The sequence below is a fragment of the Gossypium arboreum genome, chromosome 6 (assembly GCF_025698485.1).
Source record: "Gossypium arboreum isolate Shixiya-1 chromosome 6, ASM2569848v2, whole genome shotgun sequence".
Classification (NCBI taxonomy): domain Eukaryota; kingdom Viridiplantae; phylum Streptophyta; class Magnoliopsida; order Malvales; family Malvaceae; genus Gossypium; species Gossypium arboreum.
The window spans coordinates 66,964,245-66,976,281 of NC_069075.1; the positions used below are offsets into that span (position 1 = coordinate 66,964,245).

The following is a 12,037-nucleotide window of genomic DNA, read 5'->3' on the forward strand; positions in this document are numbered from 1 at the left end:
GAAACTCTCCAGCATGACATGTGAATAGCAAATAACATAAGCATGCCAACAATACGTCTATCATGCCAGGTTGCGTACATCCAGCACGATAAAACCTAACTTAGTAGAGGAATTAAGCAGAATTAAAAATGATATAGCATATAGATTGCCACTGTTCACACATTTCCCTGAATTGTACACTACTGCTGCTTCCACTGCCCCACTTTAGTCACACATTGACACAACTCGCACATCCATACAACAAACACACTGCTATATTTTTCACCTTATTACTGTTCGCACGTTGCATTTTTCAAAGAGCTTGCACATGATTTATAGGATCAACTTGCATATTTTCATAGCTCACACATTACATAGCTTGCACATTACACAACTCGCACATCATTGTAGCTCACACATTATAGAGCTCACACATCACTATGACTCACAAATTACATAGCTCACATATCATTACAACTCGCACATTGATATATACATATACTAAATCGGTTCACATGTAAAGTTTTACTAAATCGGCTAGCACATAATTACTTACATAAGATTCGCACATAATTACCTTACAAGTCGATTTACTTATCATTACAAGGACAATATCAAAGCAGTTTACACAAACCATATAGTAGCTATCCGTACATGCTTTGCAAGGACAATGCACAAATAGTTTACAGTTACACATGACTACCCTATATAGTCAGTCCACATACAATCATAGCTCGCACTTACTACTCATAAGGTTAGTTTGCCCATTTCTACTTGATAGAAAGTTCGCACATCAGTTGTCACACCCCATATCTGTTAGACCTGATAAGAAGACATGTAGATGTTAAGTTATCTATTTGACATAGTGTAGTCCACCCATTTATAGTTTTCTAGCGAATAAGAGTTGGTGTGAAGTATCCGCCGTGGATTTTATCCTAGGTTATTATGCTATTTAAGAAAAAAATATGACAAGTAAAGAGTAAGCCTCGTGAGAGTTATCGCCAAATGTATTGTACGCCCAGTTTGCCTGAATACTTTGCTAATTGGGTTTTATAATGTGATCTTGTTAGGAGCCAACTAAATTGATAGGTCGAATAATATTTGTACATGACTCTCATTTATATTTCTCTTGGATTTTATAGGTCATTTATTAGGAAAAACTATGAATACAATTAACACTTGTCAAGTTCCACTAAGGGGAACTAGATATATATTGAGAGAAAGGTTAGTATGAAGGATTTTTCTTTTTTCAATACTACTCTCTGGTTCATTTTCTCAAATTTTTATGTTCTCTCCTCCTTTGTTAAGTTGGAAGCTAAGGTTTTTGAATTAATCTGTAGGTGTTCCACCTTCTGGTAAGTTTGATAACTCTGCATGTTAAGTTTATAAAAGAGTGAGAATGTAATTGAGTTTGTAAACAATAAGTTTCCAATAAGTGGCCTTGCATAGAGGTTATCTATAGTTAATATGATAGCAAATTTTCTGTAATTGAGTTCTTAATAATGGTCCCATATTCTTTAAGCAGTTGTTGTTAATATTCCAAGGAAGATGTTCGAGCATGGAACTCCAAGCTTATAGGTGAGTATCAAGTGAGACCCTAGACTCGACTCCTATAATTATTCCAAAAAATTATTCTTATGGTTGATATTCTAGCAATGATGCATGAGTTCTTAGGTGATTATTGAATGTGTATATGTGATCTTCATATAGTATTCGTGTAAGTTTGAGTGTGTGATGTGTTGTATGTATGGGTGCATGTGATTTTGTGAAGAAAATGTTTTTGTGTACACAGAATGTGGTTGAAACATGTAAAGAAGTATGATTCGAATAGGAAAATGAGTATAGCCCTTATGAATGTGTACGTATGTTCGATGTACGATGCATGATTGGAAATGTTGTAGAAATAGGGGTTTAACAGAGTGTTGGGAGATTATGTGCAGTGAGTTTTGACATCGCAGTGGTATGCAACGAAGTCCATCAGGACAATAAACATGAAATTTGGTACGACCAATTCTGAGGAAAGACCATGGCCATGACACATTTTGGAAAGAGTGGATGAGCCACATTTATCTACTGGGATTTCTGCGTGTCCTAGAGTGATGATGGGCAAACCTTACACGATAATGAGTTTATGCAAATTCATATCACAAACACGATAGTTCATGTGGTGCCTTGGTGGCAACCAAATAGAGCTTTTTGGGCAAGTTCTCTATGACATCTTTATGGTGTGTTCTGTAAACGCATTTATGGTGTATTCTGTAAATACCTTTGTGGTGTATTTTGTGTTTCCTTTATTGCGAATCATTAAACGCCTATGTGGCATATTCGGGAATACCTACAGGAACACCTACGTGTTTTGGGTATGTAATGTATGATTGGTTGTATGTATAAAATGTGTTATTAATTTGTAAATAAATATTGAAAGCATGGAATTTTTGTTGGGTGAAATGTTTTGCAATGTATTGATTGAGAAATTGCTATATGTGGACTGGAAAAAATTCCTAAAATGATAACGAATAATGGTATGTTGGAATGTAACAGCCCATTTTCAATGAAATTGAAACAGTAGTTTCGGGACCACAAATATGATATGAGAATATTTATTTTATTATTATTTTAATGTCTACGGGATATTAGCAAGGTCGTATAAAATTTTGTTAAGAAATTTTATCGTTTGCATGTTTAATTTGGTGAAAAGGACTAAATCGTAAAAGATGCAAAATTAGAGTGCTATATATTAAAGGTACCAAATGACTATGAAATTAAATAGTTAAGGTATTTATATGGTAATTAGACCATTTTCATATTGAGTAGACAAAGATGGACATTAAATAGGTGAATTTTAAGTTAAAAACAAAGGTTAAAAATATAATTAAGTAAATAAGTTAATTAAATTAAAGAAAACAAATATATCATCTTTGTTGTCTTCTTCCACCAAATTTTGAAGGAAAGAAAGCCATAACTAGGGCTTGAAGCTTTTGGTCTATACTCAAGCTTGCATGTAAGTGAGATTTGTCCCGTTTTTAATGATTTTTATGTTTTTAGAGTTGTTGTAGCTTAATCTAGCTAGCCCAGGGACTAATTTGCAAAATTGTTAAAAGGTTAGGGTTTTCCATGAATTTATTTATGTGGTTTTTGATGATTGATGGAATAAAATGAATCTTTGTTGATAAATAAACAACTTTTGTAAAGTAATTTTTGTTGAAAACGTCAATTAAGGATATATTTGTAAAATGTGTAAAATACAAGGTGAAATTGTGAAATAAAGAGTTGTATGAGTTGCTATGACTATGTATTGAATTCAGCTAGCTATGTATGTGGATGAAATTGCATGAATTTCAATTTACGAGCTTATGGACTAAATTGTAAAGAAGTTAAAATATTAGTGGTAAAAGTGTAAATTTGTAAAAGTATGAATTTTGGATTGAATTGAATAGAATGAATATTCAATGGATTGAATTTGATTTTTTTGATCAAGTGAAGCCTTGTACGAACTTAGATCGAGGGAAAGATAAAGTGTCTGACTAATTGATCCTATTTCATCGTTCTTGTCATCGAGGTAAGTTTGTAAGTTTAAATAGCGTTTTAATGTATTTGATTTAAATGCTATTATGTTAATTGTCATATTATGCTTTGACAGGAAATCCAATGATGTTACGACGACTATCGAGCCTACCATGTTTCGAGTGCTGGTCCTGAACGTCCTACCAATGGTTGAGTTCCGACATTTGTTAAGAATACTCGTCAGCTTGTGTGAGCGGCATCAGGTAGCTATGTTTTGACCGCCAGCTTGTGTGAGTAGGCCTATTTATGGCTCGTATGAGTGTTTACGTAAAGGAAAAGGAAAGGATTGGTTTCAACCATATGTTAGCACACTATGTGTGAGCTTCCCGTGTATCCGATATTATTTTAAATGGTTCAGCGGGCACGTAAAGAGATGAACTTGTAAGGGTTCCGATTGATTATATTATGAAATTATGGAAAGGTATGAAGTATTGATGAAAAAGGTATGTATAGCCATGTTATGAAAAGTTTGAATTCATATGTATAATGATTATGAAATTCACCTTACCATGTGATGAATTGTGCTAAGTTATGTGTTTAATCACTAACTAGTGTTGTTGGTGATGCTCAAGCTTGTGTTAGATCTATCATGTCTATTTTATGATTATGCTATGAAAATGGTAAGCTTTTTTCATGAATTACGAACTTACTAAGCATTATATGCATACATTGTTTTTCTTTCCTATGTTTTATAGATTATCGGAACCTCAATCGGTTTGAAAGCTCGTCAGATATCTATAACACTTCCCATGACTATTTCGATTGATTTTAATGTTTAGAGTCATGGTTATAATGTCATGTATAGGTGATTATGTTTGATAGTTTAGTTGTTATGTTTGGCATGTAATTATGTGGTTACATGGTTAATAACATTTTGGCATTTTGGTGCTTTGATGGCTAATGTTGAAATGGTTAAGTGATGATATGTTTTGAATGACCAAATTGGTATGTTTTGATGTGTTTAGCATATGGTCAATTGTGCTATGACTTGGAATAAAAGGAGGTAGTTGTGTGTGGTTAATTTATGCTTAAATATGTTTATGTTTTGGTTGACTTAAAGATTTGTGATTGAGGTGCCTTTTGGCATATTGGTTGTATGGATAAATGGTGTAATGATTTAGTCATTGTTGTACATGTTTTAGGTATGTTTTCAAGGTTTGAATGTGTGTGTAATTGGTTCATGGGATCATGCTTGAGTAGGGTGAAGGAAATGACTTGAAATTAGCCTATTTCTTATCCACACAGCCTAAGACACGAACTTGTGTCTCAGCCTGTGCCATGCGACACAGCTGTGTGTCCCCTATAGGTTTCAAAGGGTTGCAAGTTAGGAAGTTACACGGTCTAGCACACGGCCTGGCACACGGGCGTGTGAGGCCATTTCGAAAGTTACACGGCTTGGCAGACGAGCATGTGGCTTACCGTGTGACCCAAGTTAGAGAGTTACATGGGCATGGACACGGGCTGGGACACGACCGTGTGTCCCTACTTTGAATGTCCACACGGCCTGCCCACATGGCCGTGTGACCGTTGCTGTGTGAAATTTTCTATCTTTTTTCCATAAAATTCTAAATGTTTTTGATTTAGTCCCGAATTGTTTCTAAAGTGTTTTTAAGGCCTCAAGGGCTCTAAAAAGGGACAATAAGCATTTTTTGAACGAGTTATGCTATAATTTACGAAATGTTTAGAAATGATTGATTTTAAGTTACTTTTTTATAATAATGCTCCGCAACCTTATTCTGGTGACAGATACGGGTTAGGGGTGTGTAAATTGAAAATATATAAGATTTTTCCTATATAATTCGTCACCTTTTCACTTAAATTTGTTGTTCAAACCAAGTAATTGCTTAATAAATTAATGAAATGTATGAAAATATGAAATTGGGACATAGAAATTATTAAAATGTGATTTTATGCTTTATTATATAGTTTTCATGCGAAAATGGCTTCTTTTATATTAATTTCACATATTATATTTTCAAGCTATAAAGTAGGCCATGCATGATTAAATTAAATAATAAAATATAAAGTTAGATTTAATAATTTATTTTAATATGTTTCATTAATAAATTGGGTTTTAATTAATTAAGTAAATTGATTAATTAAAGTGGTTAAATTACATTCTTTGGTCCTCTAAATTATCTACTATTTTTGGACAGGTCTGAGAGCTTTATGTTGATTACAAAACCATCCAAATGGAGAACTAAGTCAACCCAAAATTCGGCTACATGTTGATGTTCATAAATTGAATTTTGGTTTAATTACTCGAGGCCCTTGAAGATTAAAGATTTACTCGGAGATTTGCAATTGACCGAGTCTTGATCCTGATGATGTGTGGCACTTAAATCAAGCAAAAATCAGCCACATTTCCGCAAATCATGGCCGACCACCCTTGGAGGAATTCTCAAAAGATGGAAACTCCTATTTTTAGCAAACTAGCTCACTTGCCTCACCTATAAATAAGACCTCATCCCTCTTTCACTAATCATCCCTCACTTATTCATCGTTCTCTCCTCTCTCAACTCTCTTACCTCTCACGCCTATCATCATCTTGCATAAATATTTTTAGAAAGTTAGCCTCTTAAAGAGCCTTTGGTCGGCTACCTTGGAGAGCCATCAGCAAATGAGCGAAATGAAGGAACGAAAGAGCTGTCGTCAGTCAGAGTTTTGGGTTACAGTCACTTTGATTTGGGTTTAATCTTTCTTTTCTTTAACTTAATTCAAGAATGTTTGCTATGTGTTTACTATTCTTGTTTACAACAATGATAGCTTAATTTTATTTAAGCTAGGATGGTTATTTTGATTGAATAATATTTATTTGATTCATGCTTATAATATTTGTGCCTCAGTCGATCATGTTTTCAATTAAAATCAAGTCTATATTTCGTTCATACATGATTGAAATGTACCTGAATTAGCTAAGCGATCTTAACCAGACGACGACTAATGGACACGTAATTGAAATGTGCATGCTCAATTTAGATCCTAACCCAATTAAATTGCAGGTTGCATAACAACCCTAACTAGGCTCTGTTATCTGCATAGTTTTTAGATTTGTGTGATCAAACTGTTTCAAACCTAACACGTCCTTGTTACCTCGCACGAATACTAAGAAACCATTAGTAAATAAGGATCAGTAAAATGCGTATTTACTAAGTAAAGGATTCCGAAAGGACCTAATGTGGTTTCCAAACTCATGAAAGATTGAGTTGCCATAGAATTTTTTTCGAATATTAATAAGCATGTTGATAATAATTTGAGTTTAACTAAAGTAATTGTCCTAGCTTATTTATGTTATAATTGTTGCTTATTGTGTTAATTCTGCTAAAATCTATTTCAGTCATATAGTTTGCATACTTAGGATAAATTGTATTAGGGATCATTGCATTTTTTTCTTTTACTTAATTTTTCATCACTCCTCAATTATATTGTTTTTATTTATCAAATTGTTAATATAATTTTACAAATTGATTGACTTAGCACAAATACAATCCCTGTGGAGATGATAACTCGATACTTACTTATTACTTGATAATGACTGTGTACACTTGCACAAACCCGAGTGTCACAAGTTTTTGACGCCTTTTTCGGGGATTGTCAACTACTGTCATAGTCATTTTTTGTGAAATTATTTATTTTCAATTTGGTTACTTCTAGCATTACTAACTTATTCTTTTTAATTTTGAGATTTTCTTTTTAGGGGTTTATGAGCATAGATCGGATTATTGATTTACTCCCAATAGACCCTGAAATTGAGCGAACTTTCAGACAAAGAAGAAGTGAATGAACAACTCAAAGACAAGTCGAGATGGACCTTGGAAATCAGAATCAAGACCAAGGTAATGAAGCTGATCATGTACGAAATCCCATCCTCATTGTCGATGATAGGGATCGATGCATCAGGAAATATGCAGTGTCGCTTTTCAATGAGTTAAATCCAGGAATTAGAAGGCCAGATATTGAGGCAACCCAAGTTGAATTGAAACCAGTGATGTTTCAAATGCTACAAACGGTGGGCCAATTTAATGTTATGCCCACGGAAGATCCACATCTCCACCTTCGGTTGTTTCTGGAGGTGAGTGATTCATTCAAGATAGCTAGTGTGATTGAAGATGCAATAAGGTTGAAGTTGTTTCCGTACTCGTTGCGAGATCGAGCACGAGCATGGCTCAATTCATTGCCAACAAGTTCCATATCTACATGGCAAGAATTAGTAGAGAGATTTTTGGTTAAGTATTTCTCGCCTAGCAAGAATGTTAAGTTGAGGAATGAGATCACAACTTTCCAACAATTGGATGACGAGTCTTTGTATGAGGTTTGGGAGCGATTCAAGGAGTTACTTTGTAAGTGTCCTCATCATGGGATTCCTCATTGTATCCAGTTGGAGACAGTCTATAATGGTCTCAATGCACATACAAGATTGATGGTAGATGCTTCTGTGAATGGTGCAATTTTGTCTAAGTCTTATAAGATCATCGAGAGGATCGCGAGTAATATCTATCAATGGCCAACAAATCGAACAGCTTCAGGAAGACGTGTAGCTAGAGTTCATGAAGTTGATGCTCTCACTTTGTTATCAGCTCAGGTATCATCTATTTCCTCTATGTTAAAGCAGTTTACCACTAATAGTGCTAATAATTTTGCAGCTCAGCCACCAAGTCCATTTGAAGTAGTTTCCTGTGTCTACTGTGGGGAAGGTCATTCTTTCGAGAATTGCCCATTGAATCCTGAGTCAGTGTACTATGTGGGGAACCAACATCAAAATAGGAGTGGACAAGGGCCCCACTCCAACTTTTATAATCCTTCATGGCGTAGTCATCCTAACTTTTCTTGGAGCAACCAAGGAAATAGACCGAACAACAACTTTATGCAACATAGACCCAACCAATCTCAAGGGTTTAATTAGCAAGCTCCAAAACCGCCTCAAGTTGAGGCATTAAATAGTTTGGAGAACTTGTTGAAAGCATACATGGCAAAGAATGACGCTTTGATCCAGAGCCAAGCAGCAACACTGAAAAATTTGGAAAACCAAATGGGTTAGTTAGCTACAAAGCTTCGTAATAGACCATAAGGAACCTTACCAAGTGATACTGAGAATCCATGAAACTTGGGTAAAGAACATATCAAGGTAGTGACGTTGCGAAGTGGTAAAATTCTGGAACCCCGATTGATTGATGTTGAAGATAAGCTTGTTGAAAAGAAGGAAAGTCAACCAGCTGTTGAAATCCCTACACCAAAGGAATTAGAATCTGCAAAGACTGACAAGGTAAATCCTAACTTAGTGAATTCAGATACTTTAGCATCTTGTTTGGATGCAGATTTACCTACTCAGAAGAGTTTTCTGGTCTAACCGAAAGTTCCATCACCTCCATATCCACAAAGATTGCAGCAACACAAGAAGAAACATGAGGTGCAATTCAAGAAATTTTTGGATGGTCAGAAGCAATTACACATCAATATTCCATTGGTGGAGGCTTTAGAACAAATACCGAATTACGTGAAGTTTATGAAGGATGTACTATCCAATAAGAAATGATTGAGTGAGTATGAGACTGTCACCCTGACAAAGGAGTGCAGTGCGTTCCTGTAGAACAAGTTGTCACCGAAATTGAAGGATCCAGAAAGCTTTAAGATACCCTATCACATTGGTGAATCTTACTATGGTAAAGCTTTGTGTGACATAGGAGCAAGTATCTGTAACACCCATACCCGAGACCGTCGCTGGAGTCGAACACGAGGTGTTAACAGACTTAATTCATTACTTAAACAACTCAAACAATTTATTTTTAAAATTTCCAGTCAAGTTAGCAATCTGCATCAGAGTTGTTAAAAATTCATATCTCTAGTTCCAAAACACGAAATACAATTTCATAAATTTTTCCTAAAACTAGACTCATATATCTATTTACTAATTTTTTTCTAGAATTTTTGGTCAAGCCAATTAGTACAGTTTATTAGTTAAAGTCTCCCCTGTTTCAGGGTTCGACTGCTCTAACATCTGTATATTACGAATTAGATATCTCTCTGTACAGAATTTCAATGACTATGAAGTTTATTTATCTTAAAACTAGACTCAATAAGGAATTTTTACATATAAATTATGACTTCTAATTATATTTTTACAATTTATGATGAATTTTTAAAGTCAAAACAGGGGATCTAGAAATCACTCTGGCCCTATTTCACAAAAATTCAAATATCTCATAAAATATAAATTATATACCTGTTTTGTTCAATCCATATGAAAATATACTAATTAAGCTTCAATTTCATAACTTACTCATCATTTAATTCCATTTCTACTATTTTTAGTGATTTTTCAAATTTACATCTTCTTCTTTGTCAGATTCATTTTATGGCAAATTTCACTTTACTAATGATTTTCATGGACTAAATAGCATTTTAAACATACATAACATCAAATATGATATCATTTTAAACATACATAACATCAAATATGACTTAGATTGGTCATTGCAATGGCTAATCATTTACAAACCCTTTTCTTACCAAACCATAGCCATATCATAAGATCAATCACACAAAGTGAGTGTTTTGCCATACATGCCACATTCAAAATACACAAGCCATTTTACCAATTTAAGCCTTCGGATAGTGTGAACGAGTCTTCGACCTATCCCGATTCTCAAGCCAGCTTGTCAAAACTACAATGAAAGAAAAGGAGGGAGTAAGCACAAATGCTTAGTAAGTTCACATGCAAATAGCAAGTAACATAATCACACAACCTCACATAAAACATCATTTGCATAAACAACACCAAGACATTCATGTTTCATTTACATTTAATATCTTTCTACGATTTCATCATACCAAGTTTTCAACCCGAGGGTTTAAGCACATACCTGTCAAATTTTCTCATTTACCACACGTGAAATGAATGCGAAGTGTGTTGATATGTTTGGTAATGCCGCTTAACCCTAGTCCGGAGATGGATACGGGTTAGGGGTGTTACACTGATTTCCGAAAACTGCTTTCAGAACAAGGTACAAGCATTATGAATTTTTTGTTAAGCCTTTTGGTTTAACGAATGCACCTGCTGTATTTATGGATTTAATGAATAGAATTTTCAGACCGTATCTTGATCAATTTGTTGTTGTATTCATTGATGACGTATTGGTTTATTCACGTAATGAATCTGAACATGCCAAGCATTTGAGAGCAGTGCTACAAACTCTGCGAGATAAATAGTTTGAAAGATTTTAGCTATTCTGAATTGGAAACCTCCGAGGAATGTTTCTGAAGTCTGTAGTTTTCTGGGACTTGTTGGTTATTACAGATGATTTGTAAAAGATTTATCTGCAATAGCAACTCCATTGACAAAGTTACTTCAAAAAGATGTAAAATTTGAATGGTCTGAAAAGTGTCAAAAAAGTTTTGATCGGTTAAAAACTCTGTTAACTGAAGCTCCCGTACTTGTGCAACCTAAATCAGGTAAGGAATTTGTTGTTTATAGTGAAGCTTCATTGAATGGTCTCGGTTTTGTTTTAATGCAAGAAGGAAAAGTTATAGCATATGCCTCGAGACAACTGAAGCCACATGAAAAGAATTATCCGACCCACGGCCTCGAGTTAGCTGCTATTGTGTTTGCTTTGAAGATCTAGCGTCACTATCTATTTGGTGAGAAATGTCATGTATTTTCTGATCATAAAAGTTTGAAGTACTTAATGACACAAAAAGACTTGAATCTGCGACAGAGAAGATGGTTAGAACTGTTAAAAGGTTACGAACTTGTGATTGATGATCATCCGGGAAAAGCAAATGTTGTTGCTGGTGCTTTGAGTCAAAAATCGTTATTTTCTTTGAGTGTGATGAATGCTCATTTAGTTTTGTCGGATGATGGTTCAGTTTTAGCTGAATTAAAAGTGAGGCCTTTGTTTTTACAACAGATTATCGAAGCTCAGATGGTTGATAATAAGATTATGGCTAAACGAACTCAGTGTAATTCTGATTCTAATTTTGAATTTCGAAAAGATGATCATGATTGTTTGAGGTTCAGAAATAGACTTTGTGTTCCAAGAAATCCGGATTTGATTCAAACGATTTTGAGTGAAGCTCACAGTAGTAGATTTTTAGTACATCCGGGAAGTACGAAAATGTATAACGATTTGAAACAACTATATTGGTGGCTGGGAATGAAAAGAGATATTTCTGACTTTGTTTCGATATGTTTAATCTGTTAGCAAATTAAAGCTGAGCATCAGGTACCATCTGGGTTATTACAACTGATTATGATTTCAGAGTGGAATGGGATCGAGTGACCATGGATTTTGTTTCGGGTTTGCCTCTGTCTCTGAAAAAGAAAGATGCAATTTGGGTTGTAGTTGATCGTTTGACAAAATCAGCTCATTTTATTCCAGTTCAGTTTGATCATTCGCTGGATAAGCTAGCTGAGTTGTATATTTCTAATATTGTGAGATTGCATGGTGTGCCATTGTCGATAGTGTCAGATAGAGACCCGAGATTTACGTCGGGATTC

The 12,037-nt window shown here is 34.6% G+C and overlaps 1 non-coding gene across 1 annotated transcript; it reads right to left on the reverse strand.

Annotated features, from left to right (window-relative positions):
- Positions 1-7,798: 7,798 nt before the first annotated feature.
- On the reverse strand, positions 7,799-7,905 carry LOC128294641 (small nucleolar RNA R71). The gene has a single exon (XR_008284949.1). It is a non-coding gene; the product is annotated as a small nucleolar RNA R71 (small nucleolar RNA).
- Positions 7,906-12,037: the final 4,132 nt, after the last annotated feature.